This window comes from Nuphar pumila, chromosome 13, assembly GCF_984573655.1.
Source record: "Nuphar pumila chromosome 13, dmNupPumi1.hap1.1, whole genome shotgun sequence".
In the NCBI taxonomy this organism is placed as follows: domain Eukaryota; kingdom Viridiplantae; phylum Streptophyta; class Magnoliopsida; order Nymphaeales; family Nymphaeaceae; genus Nuphar; species Nuphar pumila.
The window spans coordinates 90,062,177-90,075,808 of NC_143261.1; positions in this window are offsets into that span (position 1 = coordinate 90,062,177).

The following is a 13,632-nucleotide window of genomic DNA, read 5'->3' on the forward strand; positions in this document are numbered from 1 at the left end:
ATGGAACAGTGACTATTGATGGCAACAAACCAAAGACTTGCCAACCAGAAAATTTTATTTGGTTATGGATGGGGTGTTGGACTTATGACGTTCTTTGCTTTGATATTTAGCATGTTCTATACAGATTTAGCTTCGTTGGAATGCTGCCTCATGATCATGATTCATTTTGCTATAGTCAAGCTAACTGTTTAGCTTCATGTTTTTTGGTAACTCGAGTGAGTTGAAGCAAGTGCATTTGGTGCAAAAAGAGGGAGAATCTTTTTGGCATCCTGCATTAATTCAACTTTCTTGGACAGTGCAGCTTTTATCATTGTGGACATGCACCCTTAGCTTATTTTGTTTTATGGCTAATGCTAACAAGCCATTTATGTCCATATCTTGAGAAGCAACCAATATGACTGGGTTGAAGCAAGGAAATGTGGTGCATTAGAGGCAGGTTTCTAGGAACTTAAACCAGCTTTTTGTAAAGGCTTTCTATAGGGTTTAGTACTGCAAAATATTCAGCTTTTTTTGTCTCATTTGCTTAGTTCTGCACATCATTTTCGTCTAATTGGGAGTCTTTTGGGAGTCATGCTTGGATTGGGAGCTCCATTCAGTTTGCTTCTGAGGTATATGTTGTTACTTAAATTGAGATATTGGTTCTAAGCTTAGTATTTGGAATCTGAGCCTCAGGTCAGTCCTGCATTCCAAAGATGTACATCTCTATTGCATCACCTATGTGGCTCCAGTATCGGGCACTCCTGCTTTCATGGTGGCTGTGATTTTACAAGTGAGATGTCACTTTGAAAAGGTCCACTGTGTTTGCGTTATGATGCCGACTTATTTTTATCTTGTCTGGGCAGAGCATTCAGTTTGCTGGACGAGATAGCTAGTGCTGTTAAGGAATCAGGACATCAGTAATTATTCAGACTGCAGTCTTTCTTGCTATGTGAAACCATTATATAGAGCTTATGGAAGTTGGTAAAATGGCTGGTTATAGGGTTCTTTAGATATTGATGTTTCATTAGGTTTTTGTTATGTTTTATTACCGATGATTTGTAGGGAGTGGTCTCATGCATTTGTCTTGGAAAATTAGAGATGGAGGAAAAGTAAAATCATGACTATAATTTCGATATGCACGATCACTGATCTACTGCCAATATCACTGTTTGGTGATGGATTTGATCTTTAACTAGGGATGACTGCTTTCCTATTTTTATGGTCATTTTTCTCTGTTAGCTATTGGCAAAAACCCTTAACTCTTTCCCGAAGTGGTACAGGTTCAGATGACCTTTCTGTAGCCTGCATAGACACTAGCGAATATTCTAAACCACTCCCAACACAAATATAGGTTGTGTACACTTTCATAGTTTGGCTCTCTGCCTGTATTGTGGTTTATTTTGTTGTCGTGTTCCTGAATATTGGCTTTGGGGATTTTTCTATGTTCCTGAATAAACATATGCTTCATTCAATTCCCCTTTGTTCCTTTTTCCTGTTCTGCTCGTGTTTTTTCTCAGGTTACAGGATCCATGCCTGTAACTATGTCCAACCGGCTCAGTGAGGCCCGGAAGTCGGGAACATTATGATCCTGTGGTAGAGTGCCTGTAACATTATGGGTTTTGTAAAACGGGCTAGGGCCCTCTTTGTAAGTGGAGTTTTATATTTCCAGCGGTAGAGTGCTGGAGACTATTGGTTTAACTTGTTCCCTTAGCCTTTGGTGGCTTGAGCTTTTTCTGCCGCTCCTTTCTGGTGTCTCACACATCGTCCTTGTTTGGTATACACCCTCCGCATCGGTGCCTAGAAGGGATTCAAGAAAGAACAGAAATGTGAACTAATAATGCAATTAAGTGCAGGGTTTCTCTTTTCTCCATCATTTTGTAATTTTCAGGGTGCTTTTTAATTAAGGCAGTTGTGAAGGAGACTCGTCACGCCACCCCCTCCGTGACTGCAGGAATCTCTCTTTTGTATATGTATATGTGCGCTGGTGTTCCTCTTTTACCCCTTTCCTCCTATATGATGAAGTAGGATTTCAAGTTGGAGAAAAAGCTTTTGTACTCCAATAAGTGTTGCTTGTTTATCATTGTGATGCTGGTTTATTGAACCCGGTCTATGTATCAAACTGCTGTATCGTTTGATTGAACACAGTAGAAACTCGAGTCGTGATATCTTTTTGCACATTATGCGCGCTATGTGTGTCTGTGGCTTTTAGAGGTGGGTCAAGGGCAGGGTGGTCGTGGGGCCCCACTCAGGGTTTTCCTATCTTTGGCGAGGGTTCTTCGTAAAAAAAAGGACATGATTAGGTTATGATGTTAAAAATGTGAAAAAGGTGTCATCTTCTCGTGATGTAAATTCGCCATGGTCAAATTTTTGATGCCCTCGTGGTTTACAAACATCCTAATGAGAAACTTTGATGTTTGAAAATTTTAATTTATTTTATCCCATCTGGCTCTTCGAATGTCCAGCCCTTGGATCATGCTTTTTTGATACCTCGGTTATCACGGGGTTCCAAAATCAATGGATTGGTTTCTATTATTTTGATCATGTTACACACACACATAGGGCTGCCGGAATATTTTAATTGGAAATATGTGAATTGAAGTATGAACTAGGCATTTTGGCCCTTGTTTGGCAAAATTAACCTTGTTTGATAGGAATTGATTGCTGGATTGTGTTTTTTTGATGAAAAATATGATTTTTGGATGTTTCTTTTTTTTTTATGAAAATTGATCATTGAAAAATTATTTACGAAAAATTTTAAGTTATTAAAAGATCACATAGATCACATCCTTATGGTGAAATTAAAAATAAAATAAAATAGAGAAACTTATTAAAAATGATTAAAGTAGTTGGGTTTAACATTATGTGGATTCAAACTTATTAAAATAATTAAAATATTACAGAAAGAATCTTATTTTTTAAAATGCATTGTTACTTTTTTTATGAGTATATTAGGTCTTTTCGACTCGAAGGGAATTGAAAAGTCCTTTTCTAAAAAGGTAACTTTAAGAAGTTATCAAAGTTTTTTTTTATTTCAAAAAATAACATTTCATATCATTATTTTAAGGTTCTAATAATTTTAATAAGGTTGAATCAATCTAATGTTAAACAAATGGTGTGCTATGCAAACTATTCAACTACGTCGGCCAATACTGATACTCAAGTGAACCGTTCTTTACTGTCCAAAAATAATAATAAAATAGTATGTGTCAATCATAGCGTGGCACTTGTTAAAACAATTAAAATAATATTGTAAAAAATTTTTTTAGTATTTTTTATATTTATTAAAAATAGCCGATTCAAGGGTGAAGTGTATCGATTTATGTTGATTAGATATGTATCAACCGATTCACACACTGATATATTGTGTTAAACACAATTAATGTAATGTAAGATTGATTAGCCAATATATATATAAATATATATACAAAAATGTGTAGGTGCATCATCACTTTTGAACATGATAAGAATGAACTCGTGCGGAGCTCCATTGTGCGCGTGATGGACGCTCTGTGCGAGATTCTGCCAAATAACACCTTTAGTGGCGACAAAAGTCACCGCTGCAGTGCAGCTAAAGTATATATATATATATATATATATATATATATATATATATATATATATATATATATATATATATATATATATATATATATATATATAAGTGCCTGGTCTAAGCATCCTCGGTGCAGGTTCTTTTGGGCGATGAATAAAGTTGACTCAAAATCGACTTGTGATGGGTTATGTCCGCAAGACTGTTAGGATGGCCCATCTAATGTTTGGTTCGCAAAATGTGCAATCCTTGGTCGCTTTTTTAAATCTAACCTGAGTGTGTGTTGGACCAGGGTCGAACATGATCTGAGCTTGCAGTGGTTGATGATGGTAAATGTAATTTGCCCTTAATGCAAGGGCCTGGCCCATCTGGCTCAAATGAGCATTATTGGGTGGGGTCCGTTCCTGTTGGTACAGCCTGATTTGATTCCATTCCCTTCCAACATCAGCGTAGTCTTGGATCCAGGTTATAGACAATCAAAGCCAAACCCAGATCCAAGTGGGCTTCTGACCGCAGAACTTTGTAGCCCACAATCCGCTAACTTCTCTTTCGTCTTGCTGTGTTGCCTCGTTGCCGTCCAACTGTTCATCCAAATGCATAGGTTTCGCCACACACACACACACACACACCCTCTGGTGTTTGTGGGCCACCGAATACATGGGTTGTTGATTAGGTTAAGTTTCGGGAGGGGAACTCCTTTATATGTATGATCAATATTGTTTTTCATTCCCCGTTCTCCTGTTTTTCAGTTTTTTTTGTTTCAGTTCGTAAGAAACTTGGAATTCTAATTTATGTGGACTTACGTATACTAATCAGATGTTCAAGAATCAATGCTGTCTATGTGGAACCAATGGTTGGGATGTAATCTGGGAGATGCAAATTTTCTTTATATTTGACGGGACAAACTGTAACTACATGTCAGATACAGGAACCCAATTAGACAATATGCTCATATATCATTTATTGCAATCACGATTTCATAATAAACAAAAGAATTTTGGTTATAAATATTTCATATTTGAGGGTTTCACTGGCCACCTTCCTCCATGGATTTATACAGTCCTACCTCCTCCATGAAGCATGACAAGCTTTGGCATCAGGCCATGTCCCACTTGAACTATTATGGTCGGTAGCCATTAAGTTCTCCCAGGCTTGAAAATAGTTTCTCAAGTCTATCAACTTGGCTTTCAAACTTCTACAACAGTTTGCATGGATTGTGTTCACCTGCCTCAAATCCCTGCTTGTCTGACAGAACCCTGAGAAATACAGTGTGTCTAGAAACCTGAAGCTCAAGCCAAGTTGCTGGAAAGCTGGTCTTGTTTGAAGTTTTTGGAGCACATCTTGTTCATGTATGCCTATATCCTTGCTTTTATACCATAAGTTGTATAGCTTGATTGTCCTCTTATTTGAATGAACAAAATAGAATCCACAATTTATCAAGTTTGATTTATCGTATGGTCGGCCATTGTACCTGTCGCAGCTTATCTGCATGTCATCCTCTGAAGAGAACCGTGTGAACGGGTTTCGAAACCATAAAATATCTGCATCCTGCAATGAAAGAGAAGCCACTATATCTGTTGGTTGGCTGTGACTTTGATTCAAGAGCTTAATGTGAGTGAGGCCAGAAGCCAGGCCTCATGCTTGGTCAAGTCTAATCCTATTCTGTAATGAAGGCATTGAGAAAACTTTGGACAATCCGCATCATCAATGCTTGATTCGGCATGCTGCGTCTTTGCCTTTTCGTTAGGCTTGATATGAACTCAAGGAACCTAAAGGCTCAGCAGCTGCTGTAGTTTGAGCTGCCAAGCTCTGCAGTGGACCACTAAGTTGTCTGTTTCTTCATCAACTCCACTGAGTCTTGGTCACTCTAGCCTCATGCCAATCTTTTGAGACAGGCCATGAAGTCAGAATTGACAATACATGCTTGCAATTTTCTCAAGCATATCATTGGAAGTTAATGCCATTGAATTGGAGTTTATAAATGATTTCTTGTAATCAGCTTTATTTTTATTTTTATTTTTTTTCAATGATATGCTCAAACTAAAATCATAAAAAAGATAAATAAAATTTATTGGAAATATGTATATTTTAATGTTCTATAGGTTATTGATTGATCCTAACCTACCACGATTTTCCAACACTGCCATCATATATATTTTAATGTTCTATAGGTTATTGATTGATCCTAACCTATTCATGATTGGATTATGTTCAATTGTGATAGTATTAGTAACGACAAATAGCAACTGTCGACTGCATACTATTTATTTTTAGTCATGATTACTAACAACCATGCGCACGTCTCACATGGCAATATACTTGTACACACATGGTGTGCCATTTTAATGTATGAAGACCATACATTTGCATGACTTGTTATTTTTGCGATACGTGTTATTCAAGATAATTTGAATATTGTTTTCAATGATATGCTCAAACTAAAGTCATAAAAAAGATAAATAAAATTTATTGGAAATATATATATTTTAATGTTCTATAGGTTATTGATTGATCCTAATCTACCACGATTTTCCGACACTGCCATCATATTGTTTTCAATGATATGCTCAAACTAAAATCATAAAAAAGATAAATAAAATTTATTGGAAATATATATATTTTAATGTTCTATAGGTTATTGATTGATCCTAACCTACCACGATTTTCCAACACTGCCATCATATTTTAAAGGAGCTGTGCTGAACATGTCACACGGATACCCTAATCTATGCGCGTCGTGTCATCTTATATATTATTACTAATGGAGAACTACACAAGAATGGTGTGTCTTGTGTCCTTATAATCGTGTGCTTGTGACGTGTGTGCCGAAATTCAACCATGTTGCAAGCATGCATATACTTACTGTGAACACGATGCTGTAGCCTCGTCCGAGCACATTGGCTACAAACAGGAGCCTCCTCCACATCATCTTGAGATAATCTTCAGTCATGAAGAATTTTTCGCCGGAGAAGTCGACACCGTCGGCCATGAGTTTGTAACAGTGCAGGTGAAGCTGTTGGCATTTGTTGAAGGCAGCTTGGTCAAGGGCAACAATGAGCAGGTGCTGGACCAAATGCTGGGTGCCTTCACCGTGCTGGAAACTCTGGAGGAAGAGCTCAAGCATGCTGTTGTTTTCGGCATATGCTTTGTTTATTACTGTCATTATAAGAGTCTTGTTTTCCATGGACACTCTTTTTAGTACATCATCCAGTCCTGCATGCTGATCCACGGGCATCCAAATCATACGAAAATTAACTTGAAATGATTGGTTATGAGTAATTACTTGCTAAGGATTGTGCTCAATCGTCCTAGTGAGTTAAATATATGATGGATCTATAATGGAAAGAAGGTAATAGCAACGGAGCAGTTGAGTGCACACACAAACTATATATATGTATATATATGTTTTTGATATGTCATATCTTTATGACATATCAAAAACATAACAAGTGTATACTTTTTCAAAAACATAACAAGTGTGTGTATATATATATATATATATATATATATATATATATATATATATATATATATATATATATATATATATATATATATATATATATATATATATATGAGAACTAAATATATTAGGCCCACTTTTCTCGTTCTGTCCCATAGTTGAAAGTATTTTTATGATAGATCTGAACCATTAGATGTGTTTATCATACTCGATTTAGTGAGAATCGACTCTTGGATCATGATTTTTTGATGAAAAAATGAATTTTTATGAGTCAAAAAAATTGATGCCTTCATAGCCATTGATTTTGTATCACTGATCAAAAAACTTGTATAGAGGTCAGATTCCCGTGATCCAAAAGCTGGTTCTCACTAAACAAATCCTATAGATCACATTTATGGTGTTAGATGTGAGAAAAAAATATAAAAATCTATGATTTTTAAAGGGGCCTAACAGGGCAGAAAGAAAAAATGGGGCAGAAGGAGCGCATTACTCTCTCTCTCTCTCTCTCTCTCTATATATATATATATATATATATATGTTCTTATTGTGGTACAAACTTCCATAACCTATAGAGGAACACTCTTGTCAGCCTCCACTCACATCAAATGTGTCACTGGTGACTTCAGTAACTTGGTTAGATTAGGGCTGGTAAAAAAACCCAACAGCTGACGACTGGCCTTGGTTCTGCTTGTCACGAACTCGTTCATGATCGGTTTATATAGTTGCTGAGCCGAGCCATGAGCAACTCGTTTAACTTAAAGGAGTTAATCCCGAATACAGGGTGTTTGGCTCAACTGGTTTTGGGAGAGCTCGTATAGATAAAAAAAATATTTATTTATGTATAGTATTTATTTTAAGTGTAATATATTAAAAAAATGCATAAAATATATACAAAATGAGAAGGATGAATGAAAAATATATACATGAAATATAAACTATCAAGTGTAGTATATAAAAAAAATTTATATATTTTAAGTGTAATATATATAACATGAAATATTTTACACAAGCCAGCTCGTGCTAGGTTTGCTAAACGAACACAAGCCAAGCCACGAGCTCAATCCACTGGTAAAGGAGCCAAGCCCAAACATGCCCTGTTCGGTTCGTTCAGATCTTTTAATTACCAGCCCTAGTTACAATGCACACCAGGTCTCTGACAAGCTACCATCAGAGGTCACCTTTGATACCATTCATCCATGCAATGAATGATACGCAAAACAATATGGTTGGACTCGGTCATATCGTAGATGGGTCTCACAATTTTTCAAAGTCGTTGATGAACGGCATCTACAGTTTGCAAAATGAATTGCTGAAAACACTGAATCCAATTACAGTGTTTTGGATGTCCCTCATCACATGGATGAATGGCATAAGGTGACCTCTGACCCTCAGTGGTTGCTCTGACCTGATACACATTACACACTCACAATCCATGAGGTGAGGCTTAAATTGTGCCCATGTCCTTGTTCCAATTGAGCTGGCAACTAGCCCACAAGGGCTTTGCAAACCCGGCTAGATGGGTCTGCTTAGGATGTTCAAGCTGAAGGATGTCTAGAGTTTGAAACCCGAAATGCGTGTCCCTTGCCATAAGGCCAGAGTGGCAGGATTTTTGGTGGATGAAGGGTAAGGGTGTCAATGGGTTGGGTTTGACCCGTACCATACCCAGGGTTTGGTGATAAACAATACGGTTCCATTAGAATCTGGGTCCGATTAATATATGGAGCTGGGTATGGTTTGTGAAATTTCATACCAGACTCGGGCCCCCCCGACCTGAGTTCCGACTAAGATCTGTAATTTTTTTGGGTATGGTCTTGGTCTGATTCCTGGAATCTTTATAGGATCCGGGTATGGTTTCTCTTATGGTGAGTTCGATTAGACTCGGGTATATATGGACCTGGTACATCATCTCAAATCAGGTTTGGGTTTGGTTTTACCTGGGTCTAAAGCAAACCTGACCCGTTGACACACACAAGTAACCATAAGGCAGCCAATGGGTCAGGATTATCTCGGGTACCCAACCCAAGTAACAAGCGGATCGGGTTTGGGCTATGATTTTTGTCGGATGTTTCACTCAAACCGGCTGACGTGAGTGTTGTAGTATATATTTTATGTAAAGAAAATCTAAATACCTTAAATTATGTATATTCGAGTTTAAGATTTCATTTTCTTGACCCAACATAATCTGAACACGAGCGCTTGATACTTAGGCGGGTTTGGGTGCGACCTGATGGGTTGAATACTGGACCATCGACGGCCCTGCATAACTCCTGCAAATAATCTTAGTTTAAAATCAAAATCTTGTATACCACTAGAATTTCAGCACGATAATGTCTTGCAGGATCACATGGAGCCAACATTCTCACAGTGCTAAAGATGAAACTCTGGGATGATGACAACCATCCAAAGCTATGCTCATAGGTTTGGTACTGTCTACCAGAAAATGAAACAAAAGTAAATAGCACGGCACATTCATGTAGATGATCTTTGTGAAGATATGTTAGTAGTACAGTGCACAGTAGAAGAGCAGATCAGGTGATCTGTCAAATCACTTTCCACAAGGTCCTTATGTAGATTGTGGAGGGCGAGGATGCCTGGAAGATCACTTGATCGGCTCTCCTTTAGGGGTTAGCATAGTTCGCAAAAACCTAGGCTGTTAGGCGGGCAATCAAGGTTCGATTCTTGCGAGTGTTAAAGCAAGCATAGACCCTGGGCTTGAAGGTACTAGCCCTGACGTATATTGGATGATGACTATGTCTCTGCACCGATGGGGGTTTCCACATGTTAAACGGACCAATATCCAACTATACAGGGTGTCTCTCTCTCTCTCTCTCTCTCAGGCCCAGTTCTTTCGCCGAACTCGCCCCTAACGACTTTTTCTGCACAAGAGCTTGCTACCTGTCTCTCCTGCCTTCGGGGGTGGATTGGTTCCCTGCGCGCCTTATCTGGGGCAAGGGACCTACTCCTCGATCGCGTTTCCTGGCATGACTAATCCTTCACGAACGGGTGCAGACAGACAGCTTCTTCAAATCTATCAGTTTTCATCTTTTCAGTAAATGTGTTCTGTGCGAGGCGGCCGAAGAATCTGTGTTTCACCTTTTTTGAGAGTACTCTATTTTTCAGAACCTCTTTAAGGTTACCTGGAATAAGCCTGTCGTTACCGTGCATCAGAAGTCGTTCGTTGTAGACCTTTTGTGGGGCCCTCAGTCAGTTCGCAGTTGCAAGCAGTGATGGATTATTTGGAGAACGTGGCTTCTCTCATCTTGGTGAGCTGTTTGGATGACTCACAACAATGCTATTTTTCGACAAGTTTCGGCAATATTCAATAAATTAATGAATTGTATTTTAGTGGATGTGTACACCATTTTGCGCATTACCATCCCCGATCTTCAGCGCTTTCTGTCGTCGTGGAACCCCTCCCTGAATCAGGTTGATCTAGTATGTTTTTTGTTTCTTTTTGTTTTTAGTTTTGTTTCTGTTCTCTCGGCCTGTCTGGGGCGTGTTTTGTGTTGCTGCCGGGTTTGTTGACCCTTTTCGTAATGTTGATGTTTATAGTCTCTCTCTGGCTAGGTCAAGTAAAAATCCCTTTATCATTGACCACATATTGTCCAGCCTCCGGTTGGTAAAACCCTTGAGGTTCTCCTTGCTCATAGGCGAGCACACCCAGTTTCAACCTTGCGGCACTATTCTTATTATCTAAAGCTACAACTTTGGTCATCTTACAATCTTTTATATTGCCTCTGGTTGTCTCCTTCCAAGTCTTTGACAGCCTTTTACTTTTCCTAATTCCGCCTCACTGGATCAAGTTAATATTTCTTGAATTTGTGACAGACCTATGTGGGACGCCGGTCTTGTTGATCTTTTTTTTTTTTTTGATAAGCAAGCTGACCCCTACCAGATATCTCTTAAGCCCCATGCGGCAGAGGGATTCGAACCTAGGCCTTCAGCTAGGTGTGGGAAATCACCTCGGTGGGTTTTGTTGGTCTTTGGAGACACAGGTAGGTCAGAATGAGACTAGGACAGACTTAAAGTTACAATACACCCAATGGTTTCAAGTTTCTGTGTTTCCATAAAGTCTAAGCTTGGTTAGCTGCCAGTGCAAGTCTCAGTCGAATCAAGGTCCACGGAACATGTGCATGATCTGTTTATAAAATGCTTTAAGCTCAAGTGGGTCCAGGTTGGACCAACAATTATATAAAGGGGTTGGCCCATGTCATCTGGCAAGATGCTCTTCCCCTATGTCCTCTTCTCCTTCTTGGAATATGCAAACGCCTACTTGGTTTATTAAAAAGTTTTTTTTGTAGACTATACGTCTATAGGAAAAACTCTTCTATTCACAAAACTCGTTAGAAATTGCATATAAAGGGGACAGGACACGAGATCAAGTTGAAGTCGAAGAACCCCTGTGATACAGGTCCCAAAGAGTCGTTAATTCAATCTTAATCATGATCATGATTCACAAACTCCAGCATTGCTACTATCTGGCTGCAGTATGAGTACACAATTTTACATTTGCATTTCAGATAGGCTATTTTTCAGTCACACAAAAAACAATTCATATGAGTTTTTTTTGTAACCCAAAACAGTTTTTTTGAGCTTTGAATCAGGTAAGGCTTCGTTTGGGTGAAACCCAAAACAAGGCTTTGGGTGTAAAACCAGGTTTTACTCTTAAAACTTGGTTTGATGGTTGTTTGAGTGTCACCAAGCCAAGTTAGAGAAAAGCTTGGTTTTTTGAAAATTGGGTTAAGACCCAGTTTTTTTCACCCCCACCCTAAAGTTTTACAAGAATCAATTTACAAAGTTCTTACCTAAAAAACCAAAAACCAAATTCAAGTTCAGTTGAGTTGCCTAAGGGGGGTGGGGCCTTGGCTGCTAGACGGGCAGTCAAGGTTTGATTCTCACGGGTGTCACTCCTCTGTGCAAGCCAACGAGTAGCATAAGCCCCGGGGCCAGGGGTCCTAGCCTCGGAGTTTTACGCTGCTGGCATGACAGACCGTAGGTATGGCAGGCCTGGGTGTGGTTTCTTCGAGTTATAAATCCAAAAAAAAGTTCAGTTGAGTTTCTTTTAAGATCACAGGAACCAACTTTTATGGACTGTAAGGCACCCTCTGGCTGCCTGCCAAAGGAGAAAAGAAAGAGAGAGTATAACGCAATTTTTTTTTTTGATAACCAGGGGAATTAAAACTGCTTTGTTCGCCAAGTTCATTGGTGTAAAAACCAGAGACCCCTTTGCCCACCACGGAGTACACCTGACACCAGCCTTGAAGCTAAGGATGCACACCTGTTGGTTTTGAACTCGTGACATCCCGTCAACTTGGCGATGTTCATGAGTTGCCCCTACCCGGTAACTAGAGCCGTTGCGGGCATATATACAAAACATGATCCTTGCAAGAGAGAATTAAAAAGAATAAAAAAGCCAAAAGCTTTCGTAACAAGTTTCTTTCTTCATCATGAATAATTTTCACGTTTCATGAGTTTGAAAAGATAAAAGCTCAGAGAAGATCATCATCAACAACCAAAGAGAAGAGAAAGCAAGAGAAGAGTACCTCTTTATATGGTGAATCTTGGAAAGAGTGTAAAAAGCTCCATCCCTCCTGATTGTACCCAAAAGAATAAAAGAGCCCCAGAACCACAAGAGGCCCCAAAAGCAGCAAGCTCACTTGCACCAACGAAGTTTTCTTGCAGACAACTGTGGCAAACTTCAGACCACTGTTGAGATTCTGTCCACCTGAATCTTCCATGGCAGACTGGACAATGAATTGCTTGTACCTTGTTCAAGAATGCAAATGAGTGTCGGGTTGTATTCTTTTTATAAGGAGAGAAGCTGTGTGAAGAAGACTTGGGGATACTTGTGGATTGAAATGAGGTTAACAGATCCCATCGCATGATATGTGTGATGTATGACGGCATCCATACTACATTCAATCCTAGCTATCCAAGTGGAGGCTAGTCAGTTCACATTCTCACCTCGAAGTGGACTAATCCTAGCCATTCCAGATTCATACGGCTAGAATCAACGTAGATTCTTTAACATCATATCGACAGGATGCTTCTTGATGGGTGTTGGACATAAACCAAGTTGGTATTAGATATTGCAAGCTAAGTCACGTGGGTCTACGCAACAATTCCATCCATGTTTATAAAAGTGAATTGATGGGCTAAAATGGTTGACGTCAAGAAGATGCTAATTTAAAATTCTCACTACCTAAGTACGGTAGCCTCAACCAAAGTTTTTTCAGTGGGATTAATATTTGGATCTAACGAAGGCAACAGTTGGGCTAGAAATTGTAGGCATAGGTGCAAAAATGTGTCCACTAGATCAGGCCAGACCATATAGATGTGTTCAGCATGATCACCTCTCACAGTTACATGTGTCTCCCAATCATATATTCATGTAACAAGTTGGTTATATAACATAAAAGAAAATTAAACATAAGATAATAATATATATTAATACATAGTTACGTACTCTCTTTGAGTTCAAAGAAGGCAACCCTTGAGTTGAAATAGTACTTCAATGAACATGTCCCAATCCAGCTCTCTTTCAAGTATTACAAAAGGGCCCTCGAAGCTATTTACATACACAAAACATTTACTAAATTTCAAGAATCCCACCATACCAAGTGTGATAGGAAAGAAGCTG